The sequence below is a fragment of the Zootoca vivipara genome, chromosome 1, assembly GCF_963506605.1.
Source record: "Zootoca vivipara chromosome 1, rZooViv1.1, whole genome shotgun sequence".
NCBI lineage: Eukaryota > Metazoa > Chordata > Lepidosauria > Squamata > Lacertidae > Zootoca > Zootoca vivipara.
The window spans coordinates 57721303-57735097 of NC_083276.1; positions in this window are offsets into that span (position 1 = coordinate 57721303).

Sequence of the window (13795 nt, forward strand, 5' to 3'; positions counted from 1 at the left end):
GGGCAGCTGCGATGGGACCCCACCAGGATCGTGGTGCCGGGGGCGGTGCGTTCCCCCCGCCCCTCTCTTCCTCCGCCAGTGCCTGGTAGCAGCCAGTGAAGGGCTCTTGAAAGGGGAGCAATGTGCTCTTCTCTGGTAGTTACTCTCCACAGCCAAGTTGCCAGGCTCTGCCTCAGCTGCAACTTCCAAACAACTTTAAAGGGCAGTTTCATGCAGAGGGCAATGCAGTAATCTGTACTGGAGGTCATGAGAGCATAGGTCACTCAGCCCAGACCATCTCGCTCCAAGGAACGGTCATAGCTGGCCAACCCACCATCCCTAAGTATACCAAACCACCTGTGTGTTAAGTGCCATTTTTGCACCAAGGAGCATCCCCAGGCTATGAAACGGCTCCTTCAATGGGAGTGCTACCCCGTCCACAACAAGTCAAGTGCCTGAGTTCTTTGTATACACATGTCCTGGGTATGCAGGATGCGATCAGAAAGGGATGCCATGGAGCCTTCATTCCCCTTTCCCCTTCCCAGATGGATCTTGGTCCTGCATTCAGCACAGTGCAATGGTGATTGCTTTCAATAGGAGACGTGCGCTTAGTTTTTACTTCCCATGTACACACCAGGCTCCGGAGCACAAATCACTAGCAGGGAAGAGGAGGACAGCTGAATGCATATATATGCAGGAGTACTAATGGGATTTCCATGGATGTGTGCAGCCAGGAACTAGCAGGGAGGAAAATGGGCTGCAATTAAAATTATGTTGACCATGCCCACCTTTTTGAAACATCTGCTAATATTCCTAAAAGAATCCTGTGAACATGGTACCAACATAAACCAACTTGTGTGCAGAAGTTATGGATGGAAAATGATGAGCAGCAGAAACATCTTGCAAACGTCCACAGTCACCAGGTATGATGCCATTAATGACTTGCATTTCCAGAGCGTCTCCACCCCCATCGTTCTGCCTGGACACTGAGGTCCAGTACCGAGGGCCTTCTGACGGTTCCCTCGTTGCGAGAAGCCAAGTTGCAGGGAACCAGGCAGAGGGCATTCTTGGTGGTGGTGCCTGCCCTGTGGAACGCCCTCCCATCAGATGTCAAAGAGAAAAACAGCTACCAGATTTTTAGAAGACATCTGAAGGCAGCCCTGTTTAGGAAGGCTTTTAATGTTTAATTGTTTTATTTCATTTTTCTGTCGTAAGCCGCCCAGAGTGGCTGGGGAAACCCAACCAGATGGGCGGGGTATAAATGAAAAATTATTATTATTATTATTGATCATTTGAAGGGACCCTTCACATAAGGGTTGGGCCACGTTTTCCAGAAAGATCATACCTCCCTTTATGAACCTGCCTGAGTGCTAAGATCTTCAGGGAAACACCTTCTCTTGGTCCATGATTACATGGAAGAGGGCTTTTTCTGTCATCTGGGTAGATTACAAAAGTGTATAAAAACATAATTAAATTGCATCATGAGCATTTATTTATTTGCAGAAAATTATGTACTGCGAACCTTAAGGGAAAAAATACATAATGGTGGTGCTGCACAGCATAAAATAATAACATTTCATTCATAAAACAAGTACAAAATGCATCACAAATTAAATAGCTCGTATCAAACATCAAAATCATGATAATACAAAAATGAAAACAAAAAGAATAAAATGAGAATCCAGCATATAAACAGATTAAAACCTGCATTTAAAGCCAGCACAGCAACAGCATAATACCACAAATCTATGTGAAAATTGTGGTAAAAAAGAGACGTGAAAACAGAAGAGAACTTTATTTTTAAAAATCTTTTTAGCAGTTCAAGATTGCTGTGCAAATAAAGCAAGCTTCCCAGATCCAGAAATTTATGCTGCAGTCCTATACCCTCCTACGTGGGAGGAAGCACCACTGAAGTTAACGGGACACCACTGAGCAGACATGTCTAGGGCTGCGCTGTTTATTTCAGTTTCTGTTTGAGCTAAACAATCCAGCAGCTCAGACATTTTCCTGTCACTCTGGGTTGGCTGGAATGCAATTTCATCAGCTGTATTTAGTGAGCACAGTTGACCAAGGGATTGTTTTCTTCATGATGTTATGAGTTGGGGGGAAGATCCTCCCTAAATCCTTAAATTTAGTAAATGTTATAATTTAGCTAATATTTGCAGTATTAAGGGAAGGTGCCAGGGGCTATAGCGATTTCCTGTTCAGGAGATCAACTGATAGAGGTGCCATTAAGAAACAAAGAGAGAGCAGAGTAATGGGCCATTGAACTGCATATGTGATCCACTGCAGCATTATATTGACAAAACAATTTTAACATAGCAAGTGCTGATGCCATATGCTTGGTTTGGCTTTTCCTAGAGCAGTGATGGGGAGCATCAAGTCCAGGGTTCAAATGTGGTGCACCACACCTCTCAATCAGGCCCTCAGTACTCTTGCCAGGCCACATACCCTCCCAGCCCCCCGCTCACCACATAGAATCATAGAGTTGGAAGAGACCACAAGGGCCATCCAGTCCAACCCCCTGCTGAGCAGGAAACACCATCAAAACATTCTTGACATATGCCTGTCCAGCCTCTGCTTAAAGACCTCCAAAGAAGGAGACTCCACCACACTCCTTGGTAGCAAATTCCACTGCCAACCAGCTCTTACTGTCAGGAAGTTCTTCCTAATGTTTAGGTGGAATCTTCTTTCTTGTAGTTTGAATCCATTGCTCTGTGTCCGCTTCTCTGGAGCAGAAGAAAACAACCTTTCTCCCTCCTCTATATGACATCTGCTGTGCATCCTCCTTGAGTGCTTTTGCCTGACTGGAATGTGTCCTTAAGGTCTGATAATGCTTCTTGCTTGCCCAGACAGAGACTACAGAGGGATGTGTGAGTGTGAAGAAACTTGTCTAGTGTGCAAAGGTAATGGTCACATTGATTGTTCTGTCTACTTCCAGCCAAGAGAGGACAAAGGAACTATCTGGAGTAATATGTTCAGAGATGTGTTAAAAAGACTGGAATCAAGATATGGAAAGTACTAAGGAAGTAAGATAATGAAACGCAGTAGGGAAGGAGTGGAGGAAGTCGACAAAGATTTTATTAATGATAGAAGATTGTTATTGCTTTTTATATATATTTTAATGTTGTGTTTGTAGTTTGTTTTTGTATGCCTTTTGTGTTTTTCCCCTGTATGTCTTATAAAACCAATAAATATATACTTTTTTATATATATAAAAAAGAACAAAGGAACTATCTCCTTATGGGATAGATTCCACGTGTATGTATTTTGTAACTTAAGTCTGCCTCCTGGGATCCATCTGTGAACAGAATGTGTGAGTAAACTATTTTATACGAGACTGTGTCACATCTATTCTTTTTAGGAGGGAATAAAGGGGAATTACCAGGAAACTTATTTTAGAGGCTTAAGCAAGTCTGGCAACAACTTATCCACTGTGTAAGTTTTAAAAAAGGAATGTTACTCTGCTAAATTATAGAACTTGCTAACACAAGTTGGGAAGGATATTATTAAACAATATATCCTCTCCCGCCTCCCTTGTCATGGTCCGGTCGGCGGGCGTCAGGACCAGAGGCAAGATGGAGGTGCAGAAGCAGGAACAGGTGCAGGGCTGAGGGTCCAGCCGCGGGCAGTTGCAGGGTCAAGGAGCAAGGCAGAGACGAAGGTCCACGGGGCAAGAAGCAAGGTGAAGGCTCAAGGAACAAGAAGCAAGGAGAAGGTCCAAGGAACAAGAAGCTAGGCGAAGGTCCAAGGGTCGAGGAGCAAGGTGAAGGCAAAGCAAGGGTCCCAGGAGCAAGGAGCAAGGCGAAGGATCAAGGAACAAGAAGCAAGGCGAAGGTCCAAGGAACAGGAAGCAAGGCGAAGGTCCAAGGGTCGAGGAGCAAGGCGAAGGCAAAGCAAGGGTCCCAGGAGCAAGGAGCAAGGCGAAGGATCAAGGAACAAGAAGCAAGGCGAAGGTCCAAGGAACCAGAAGCAAGGCGAAGGTCCAAGGGTCGAGGATCAAGGCGCCGGCAAGGCAAGGGTCCAAGGCAAGGGTCCACGGAGCAAGAATCAAGACGTCGGCAAGGCAAGGGTCCACGGAGCAAGAATCAAGACGTCGACAAGGCAAGGGTCCACGGAGCAAGAATCAAGGCGTCGGCAAAGCAAGGGTCCATGGAGCAAGAATCAAGACGTCGGCAAGGCAAGGGTCCACGGAGCAAGGATCAAGACGTCGGCAAAGCAAGGGTCCATGGAGCAAGAATCAAGGCGTCGGCAAGGCAAGGGTCCAAGGAGCAGGAGGCCAGATGCAACCAGGCAGGGAAAGCGTTGCTGTGGCAAAGAGCTGGAGGGAAATGCTGGGCTTTTATCCCTCCCAGCTCCTGCCACCAGGTGCAGTGAGATCTCAAGTGGCCTCACCTGGGTGACTACTCCTTGCCTCTCCAGCACAAGCTGAGGTCTTCACCTGTGTGGCCACGCCTTGCTTCCCCAGCACAAGCTGAGGCAGGCCCCAGTCCTGCAAGGCACTACAGGCCCCAGAGCCTGACTCCTGCCCATACTCCTGACATCCCTGAACATTCCCACAAAGTGATCTGTGCCATGTGTTCAACAAGGACTTCCATTTCCAAATCAACTGAGTGGTACAGTATCTTTCCCCATGTATATGTATAAAATGAGTCTTCAGTGGTCATTAAAATGTGTCCCTCCCATTGCTAGCTCCTCAGCATCCTCACATTGCTAGCTCCTCAGCATCCCTTACCTAGGTTGTTTAGTGGTGGCACGAAGGAGCAGCAGCAGGTTCCGGTGAGATTTTGTGAGATCTCATGAGAATTCGGCGAGATCTCATGAGATCTCACTGGAAATTGACACTAAAGCTAGTGGCGGAGACAGCAGGACAGGCAGGGTGCCCACGGGGGTTCCAATTTGGGGTTTTCCGCTGCCTGAGGCAGCTGCCTCATGGATGGGCTGGTCTCATTGCTTGATACAATCTAGTTCCATACGGGTCTCACCACAAGTTAACAACAGCTTCAAATTCCCTCTCAGTGCCAGAAAGACTCAATATAAGGACAGTTATTCCACTTGACACATATGCATCAAGGTTTTCTAATATATTTGAGGTTCATTTTATTTCGTGGCAACCATATGAAGCAGCTTAATCTAACAGCACAGAATGCCAGGCTAAAGTCCAGCTGCTGAACCTCGTGGCTAAGCAGGCTTTTGACTCTGTGTAAACCCAACATTCTAGCGCCATTGCACCACAGTGGCCCTCTGTATGTTGTGTTATAGAACTGGAGGACATGGAGCTCAACTATTTTGAGGGATGGGACTTCATTGTTGGGGTGGCGGCAGAAATCAACAACTAGAATTCTCCAGTACTGATGGCCTTACATTTGATTTCAGCACTTAGTGAAGCATTGTGGGCAGCAGAAGTAGGATTGGTTTCACTGGTTGTGTAAAAAGTAGATCTATTAAAGGATTAATGCCCTGATCCTAAACACAATTACAAAGTTCAGTGAACCTTACTTCCATGTATGCATGCTGTGAATTGCAGCTTAGAACTCTTCAAATGTCTGGGAAAGGACACATCCTGTTCTTTGCAAATGAACTTCCAGGGGAAAAGAAATTGCAGCCTAACATTGTTTTTCCTGAAATGGTAAATAGAATCCTGAGATTTTCTTTTGTTGCCCACCCTGCTCCAAAAGACAGAGAAACTGGGAAAGCAATATGTCAACGACTAAGGTTGGGTCTTGGAAAAGATTCAGCTGGGACACTAAATACGCCAATGATTATTTACAATGGGATTAATTTCATTCACTTTGGAGAATACCTATTATGTTTCCATGGTTTATGCCCAAGCAGCCACCTAATTAGAAGGAATTTATTTTCCACAAAGCTTGCAGACCCATTGAGAACCAAAATATTGTAATACGTTGTTGTTGTTGTTGTTGCCAGTCTTCTATTTCCACTTCCTCACTGCTCCACTTTCTTCCTATTTGCCACCATAAGATGTTATTCATATACCGGTAGTCCCCTTATCAGACTCCCACACTGCTTTCTGGCACTCTGAGTCAACAAAAGGGTTAAAAATTCTCTATCTCTATCTTGATCTTTGTTGAAATGGTGTGTATGGGAATGAAATGGTTGCCAATTTGTTTGTAATGCATTCTGACTGTACGGGAGTTCTTTTTTCTCCTGACAGGCAGGTGAGATCAAAGTGGCACAGGACAAAAGGGGCTCAGCAGTGATTTGTCAGGGGAGGAAAGGCAGTCTTGTCTGGGAAAGTGGCTGTAGCCCAGAACGAGCCTTCAGATCACTAACACACTAAAGAAATCATGGCATGAGAAAAAGTACAGCAGAAAAGGTTCAAAGGTCAGTTTTATTTGGTTTAGATTGTTGGTGCCTCCTTTTAAACCACAGACCAACTTGGGGGCGGGGGCCGGGCGGGTGGAAAGAACAGGCTAATAACCGTTGTTATTGTCCGAGTGGTGGGGGAACCCTCTTTTGTACACACTGAACAGTCTGAGATTGTCTGTAATTAAAATGCTGTTGTTCAAGCCAGAGTCTGCTTCTCTAAGTCTTTGCTCCCTTATAAGTAATTTTGAACCACAAGTATAGCTGACTCTCCAGTGGGATTGCTTGTGCAAGTTAGGGTTAACTTTCAGGACTAAAGGTTTGTTGGCTTGGGCATCATCCTTGCTTCTGTGTGTGGGTGTGCTTAATAGAAAATCCATTACCATTGTGGTTTATGAAAAAGTTATAGGTCTTTCTCAACTTATCTGCAATGCCATGTTTTGAAGATGACAAAGCATGCCTGATTTGAATAGAATATAAGAAAACCATGGAGGAAATGTATCCTTAGAGGAATTTGGGTGATCAGGCTGAATTTTGTCAGGTGCTGATGGAGACTTCCCACAAAATGCAAATAGCAGCTTCAGAGAGGACAGTTTGGTAGGACTGTGGCAGGGACAGAAAGTGTTCAACCCCGCTTTGTCAATCACCACAGTCCCCAAGCTGCAACTGCTATTTGCATACCTAAAAAATCCGGACATTAATTGCATTCACACAATAAACACCATATCTAGGCTGCTCTCCCAGAAAAAACAGAAGACGACCATTGGTAGATCAGGCCAGTGGCCCATCTAGCCCAACATCCTGTTCTCACAGTGGCCAACCAGATGTTTATGAGATGCTCAAAAGCAGGACCTGTGATTCGCAGCAACTGACATTCAGAGGCGTGTTGTCTCATACAGTGGTGGTAGAGCATAGCCATCATAGCTAGGAGCTGTAGTGGTAGTCACTAGGTTGGTCCTCACCTAGCGGCCCCTATACTTCCATTGTTGATTTGCAATGTGTCACTGTGGGTGCCAGACCTCTCCATACCTGTCACCAATCCACAACCACACTGGGGGAGACTGCTTCTTATTCCTTATCCCTATATCAGTTTGGTAAGAAAGGGGAAATTCTTGCAGAAGTTGTTCTATGTGGCCCTGTTCTTGGCAAGAATCTGAGGAATATCCAATGCAAGAATTTGCCCTTTCTCTTTCCAAAGAATTCCAGGACTGAATCTGTGCAAACTCTTAACAAACACAATCCCTGAAAGTATTCTCTGATTCCACCCTCTACGTCCCCTAAAGAACAAGATTGTTTTTCGAGGCAGAGATAAGAGAATGGCAAAATTCTTACGTCAGGCCTAGAAACATTTAAGATGGTACAGGTATCTCACCATAACCAAGAAGAGCTCCGATTCATCTTTCTGTTACTGTGTTATCTTTGGTAAAATATCTCTGGATGGATTCAATTGTCTGGCTTTGCTAGCATGAAGGGAGTTTTTGAAGTCTTATAGCAGAGACCTTTAAAAGACAAAGGTTATAAGAAGAGTCTTAATTCATGATGGAACTGTGAACAGACAAAAGCTTGTTTGAATGCTGCCTTTTGAAAAATGTGATGAAACAGGCAGGGTTCTGACACCAGATTCCTGAAACAAGAGCTTCTACCAATCCTCCATCGTGGAATCATGTTGGATGGAACTCATAAATTCCAGCCCATTGGGTTCATTTCAGTTTGCAGAGACTTGAATTTTCTCACAGGGATTTCCAGAAACACCTCCCTGCCAACTTCATTTTCTCGAGCCTACCAAGGCAGGAAGCAAGCAGCATTGTGAGGATTGGAGTAGAAAAGTCCCAGGCTTCAGTCCTTCTCTGCAAGCTTCAGTCAGAGCATGTCACAATATCTGGAAAGGCTGATGGTGATGGGAAAGTTGGTCACCCTGCTTCACAGTATCCCTGAACACCACTATGAGAATAGTGCAAGAACATCCTGGATTGTCTTATACGATGGGAAATGTAGTGTTCTAACGGTGATGTTAAGACATGCAAAGCATGTTGATGTATCATTAAAACAAGAGGCCTATGATTCAGAACAGGTCCAGTTTACAGGAAGATTTATTTTTGACCACTAGCTCTCAAAGCTGAAGTTGACCAGGGTTAAAATTCCCGCTGAACTCCTGGTTAGCTGAAATACTACAAAATAATGGACAGCACACACCATCCTTATCCTGAGTATTAAGGTCTTCTTTTATTATTAGCACAAATGCAATGGTGTTTCTGCTCTCTCACCTTTCTCTGCAACCCCCACTGCACTCCACATCTGCTCTGGAGGGTTGGAGAAAACCCCAGGACAGACCTGGGGATGAGAGGACAATACTGTAAGTTCTTTTGAGTTCATGGAAGGTGTTCCATGCATGTAATAATTTAGCTTGATGCAACCCATTGGGGGACGCGGGTGGCGCTGTGGTCTAAACCTAGCAGTTCGAAAGCACATCAAAGTGCAAGTAGATAAAGAGGTACCGCTACAGCGGGAAGGTAAACAGCGTTTCCATGTGCTGCTCTGGTTCGCCAGAAGCGGCTTTGTCATGCTTGCCACATGACCTGGAAGCTGTACGCCGGCTCCCTTAGCCAATAACGCGAGATGAGCACTGCAACCCCAGAGTCGGTCACGACTGGACCTAATGGTCAGGGGTCCCTTTACCTTTACCTTTAACCCATTGGGGGAGTGCACATCATACATTTAAAGCACATTGAAAGCCACTCCCCCCAAAACCCAGGAACCACCTCAAAGAGCTACAAATCTCAGCACCCTTAAGAAACTACAGTTTCCAAAATGCAGTGGTACCTCGGTTTACAACCACAATTGGTTCCGGAAGTCTGTTCATAAACTGAAGCGTACTTAAACTGAAGCGAACTTTCCCACTGAAAGTAATGGAAAGTGGATTAATCCATTCCAGACAATAAAAAACAGCCCCTAAAGCAGCAATTTAACATGATTTTTACTGTCTACCAAGACCATTGATACATAAAATGAAGGCAATAATCAATGTACTGTACTATAAAATAAGTAAGACAGTATTGTAGATGAAAAAATTAACATTTATTTTCCTTATCTAACTTTGGGGCTGGGAAGCTACTTGCTGGGCATCCTGTGGGGCAGTTGTGGAGACAGCGGGCGACCATGGCTAAGAAGGGGGACGCCGCTACCTCTCCTTACAGTGAGTGAGGCGAGGGGTGCTCGGGTGGCAGTGGGAGCAAGCGGCGGCGGCAACGGCAATGCAGCGCGGGCAGAGTGAGGTTTTCAGGAGGGCAGGGCATAAATACCTTAAATAGCAAACAGGTTAATAAAGCAACCAGTTAAATAAGAGCAGAGCATTACACTACTGCTATATTCTTCAGACGGGACGCGGGTGGCGCTGTGGTCTAAACCACTGAGCCTCTCAGGCTTGCCGATCAGAAGGTTGGCGGTTCGAATCCCTGTGACGGGGTGAGCTCCCGTTGCTCGGTCCCAGCTCCTGCCAACCTAGCAGTTTGAAAGCATGTCAATGTGCAAGTAGATAAATAGGTACCGCTACAGCAGTGTGTTTCCGTGCGCTGCTCTGGTTTGCCAGAAGTGGCTTAGTCATGCTGGTCACATGACCCAGAAGCTGTCTGTGGACAAACGCCAGCTCCCTTGGCCTATAGAGCGGGATGAGTTCCGCAACACCAGAGTCATCCATGACTGTCAGTCAGGGGTACCTTTACCTTTATATTCTCCAGATGGTCCAGAAGGATTTGGTTTTCAATAGTAGCAAAAGCCACTGAAAGGTTAAGAAGGGTCCTATCCACATAGCCCTCCACCTCAGTTCTTCTCTAGATGTTGACGAGGACAGCTAAAGCAGTCTTGCAACCAAATCCTGACTCAAAACTGATTGCAATATGTGTTATCCAGAAGAGCCTGGATTTCCAGGTCATATTGCCCCCCCCCCGAAGTTGAAAATTATATTAGTATTCATTTGACGAATGCTTCTTGAAGCATTGACCTATCAAGGCATCCTTCAGATCAGACGACATGTAAAGAGGCATTTGTAAGTCAAGGCAAGGAACCAAGCTTTTCTTTAAGCATTTTTTTTAACCGTTAATGTGTTTTAATGATCAAGTCAGCAGAGGTTCAAGGTTCCTGTCTGCATTGTCAGGTAAGGGAGTCTGAAACCAATTAGCTAACATTATTTTGTACTTAGTCCTTCAAAGTCCTTTTTTCCTTACAAAACTAAATAAAAAGAGTGCAGTGATTGGAGCAGGTATGACGGGAAGCATTTAAAGGATTCCTTTATTTTTTCCCATTTAAAAAAAGGGGGATAAATTTAAAAACCAGAATCTGACCTTGAAGCAAGTGGATTGGACCTATATAATATTTACACTGGTCTGATTTATGACAGGGCTGTGGATATTTGGGGTTTTCCCCTTTAAGGTTGAGCAATATATTTTCAAGATCACACTTACAGTTGGCGATATTATGACATTATCTGGGTATGGAGAGGATGTCATTCCAATTAAATATATAGAGATTGATTCCACCCCCCACCTAATTACAGGTGGTAGGATTATTGGAAGGTATTGGGGAAAGCAAATCTCTCAAACGTAAGTGATTGTGAAGAAGAATGAAACTGACTGGGACTACTTTAAATTAATGGTATCACTTTACAACATTTTGGAATGGGAGATTTTGCACCAAATATAGGTAGATCCCTTATTTTGCTATGAAAGATCTGTCAGTGGTTTAGTATTATTTGAGCAGACTTGAGCATTGATAGCAAATGGTAACAAAAACATGAAACTACATTTTGATTCATCCTATATGATATTTGTATTTTTAGATGCTCATACATTAGTTATTAGTTTAAATTGCCCCAACATATGTGTTTGGGAATGGTGCTAATAATCCATAACGTGGTGTGTATTAATATAGAGCGCTGGGCGTTTTATTCTGTTCAGCTTCTGTACTCAGAAAAAGGACTCGCCTTCTAAGGAGCCTTGTTAACTCTAGGTATGCATCAAAAGCAGGCAAAGCGAGGCTGTGTGGTCTTGGGAAGTCATTTCAACCAGATTAGATTGTTCGCAGGGTGCAGAACTGCCCCACTGGGGAAGCGACAATGGAAGCTGAAAGCGGCTGGATCCCCGCCCTCCCTTCCAATCCCGCCCTCCCCTTCCCAAGCCAGGTGCAGCCTCACGGGGGCGGGAAGGGGAATATTTCCATGCAGGGAAATGTAACTTGCTGGGCTGCCCCGTCTCCCAAGAGCGCATCTCGGACCTGCCTCGGCGTCCCTTCCTCCCTTCCCACGGTCCATGTTTGAGTTAGTAATGGGTGTTTAATTGGGGGAGGGAGAGCAATTCCCGCCTCTTCGCCTCGGCATTTATTGCCCTACAAATTGTTACTTCCTCCTCGCCTTCGACTTCACAGCGCCGCTTGTAAATCACTCACGTCGAGGCGCTCCAGAGGAGAAGCGCAGCAGCGGGGGCGCGCGCGGACCGCTCAGCAGGCGCAGAGGGAGCGTCGGATCCAGGCGCAGGCTGTCGGATAGGTTCGGGGGTAAATTCTGAAGTGCTGGCACTCTTCAGGACAACCTCCGTGGCCACCCCCCACCCACCCACCCCTAATAATTTTTGTGCAATGCCTAGACAGCCAGTTTCTCACCCTCTCCCTCTCGCACTCCCAACTCCCTTTGCTTCACATCCAGCCTGACGAAGAACTCTGGTGGAGTCAAAAGCTTGCTTACTCTTTGACAACAGGTTGGTCCCTAATAAACGGACTTTGGACCTTTCCCAAATAAAACTGGCAGGTGGACCCTTAGCCATGCAGACTGATGTAACCCTTCGCTTCCTCCACTGAGATTATTTCCTGGTTTTCTCTCTGAAAGAGGACAGGAGGGGAGATACCGGCAAGTGGCTTGCCAGTCCCTGCTTCGCGGCAGCCCTGGAGAGAGGATGGAGTGATGAACGAGGTCCTCAGCCCAGCCAGGAGGCAAATATAGAGAGGGGATTGTAAAAAAACATCCTTCCACGCCACCCATCAGCTCGAAAGGTGGGATGCGCTTGTCTCTTTTCTTCCCAGTTTAGGAACCCAATACCTCACCACCCCCCACGCGTTTTCGACTATTCAGATCGCATTTCTTTCAAAGCTTGTATCCGGTTCATGACACCGAGATCTGAAACGGAATGATGCCGGATCCCTTGAAATAACGGGCCTCAATGAAGACTTTAGGCTAGGCGCTAGTGCTGCGTGGTTTCGACGGAAAGTGCGCAGCCTGACCCTAAGGAGGCCGACTCAGAAGCAGGGGGGCCGCCAAGTTGAATAAAATATTGTGGGGGGGGGGCCAAGTAAGCCCTGCCCCGCATAATCGATCACATGACAAGGGGGGCGCCCCCTCAAATATTTTATTGGAGGGTGGGCGAAGCCCCGTTGGCCCCTAGGAGTTGGCTCCTATGCTCAGAAATAAGTGGGTCGAACTAGGATCTGGGAAGACAGGGTTCAAACCGGTCCCTCGGCCTAGCCTAGCTCTCAGGGTTGTCATGAGAAGAAAACCGAGAGAGGTGGGCTGAGAACCCTGTACAGCACCTTGCACCTTGGAGAAGAGGTGGGGATAGAAACGCTGAGCGTTGTTCCTTTATCTTCAAGGAAGACAGGCTCAACATGGTTCTCTGGTTAAGGCGCTTTGGAGCTGCAGCGATTTGGGGGCATTCTTTTTTCTTTTTTCAAAAAACAGATTTCCAGAAAGAATCGCTGACCACATCCTACTCCCAGCCCTCGCTTCGAATCCGACCACATCAAACTGGTGCCCATGGGCGTACCCAGGATCAAAACTAGGGGGGGCAAGGGGGGGCCAAGGCACAGAAGGGGAGGGGCCACAAAGTGGGCGGGAATGGCGAACTCGCGCTCCGCCGGGCTGTGCCCCTCCCTAGAAGCAGGGCTGGTGGGCGGAGGTGGAGCCCAGCCCAGCGGAGCGCGAGTTCGGCGTTCCCGCCCACCGCGCCGCGCTCCCTGGTTCCCCGCCGCGCTTGGCCTTGCCTGAGGGCGCGCCGGGGAGCTGGAGGGAGGGTGCGGCGCGGTGCGGTGGGAATGGCGAACTCGCACTCCGCCGGGCTGTGCTCCGCCTCTGCCCACCAGCCCTGCTTCTAGAGTAGGGCGGCTGCCCTAACTTGCCCGGTGGTGGGTACGCCCTTGCTGGTGCCCCCGCTCCAAAATGTCCACCGGACAAAACGACCACGTCCCCGAGTGGGACGGCGCGTTGTGGCGCAGACAGGCTGCCTGGCTTCGGGCAAGGGCTCTGCAGAGAGAGGGAGGCAGGCAGCCAGCCCAAGCTCCCGCTGTGGAAATTTCACTGGGGGCCACATTCGTTGTTTGGGAGGAAGAAGGGCCGGTTTAGACCGTCTGCATCCCTTGCCCTAAAAAGAATGGTGCCCCCCCCCGAAAGAGCGCTGGGTGGCTGACTGTTGTGGAGGGGGAGCCTGCCGCTGCTAGGCGCCCAGGGCCGAAA